Source organism: Penaeus monodon, chromosome 24, assembly GCF_015228065.2.
Source record: "Penaeus monodon isolate SGIC_2016 chromosome 24, NSTDA_Pmon_1, whole genome shotgun sequence".
Taxonomy (NCBI): Eukaryota; Metazoa; Arthropoda; class Malacostraca; order Decapoda; family Penaeidae; genus Penaeus; species Penaeus monodon.
Window position 1 is genome coordinate 4,822,969 of NC_051409.1, and position 218 is coordinate 4,823,186.

Here is a 218-nt window from a genome sequence, read left to right on the forward strand (position 1 = left end):
TCATGAACGAGTCTACCTTTTTCCATCGGCTCTCTCTTCATACTATTCGGAATTAGTGAATTATCTATTCCGTATTTTTAAATATAAAAAAATAACCCCCCCCAAAAAAAATCCGACAACTTTTTTCAACCTCAAACTAAATAAACCAGTCAAGTTTTTACATTAAGTTTATAAAATGACGAAATATACAAGTTTATATGCAAAAGATGAAAATTTAA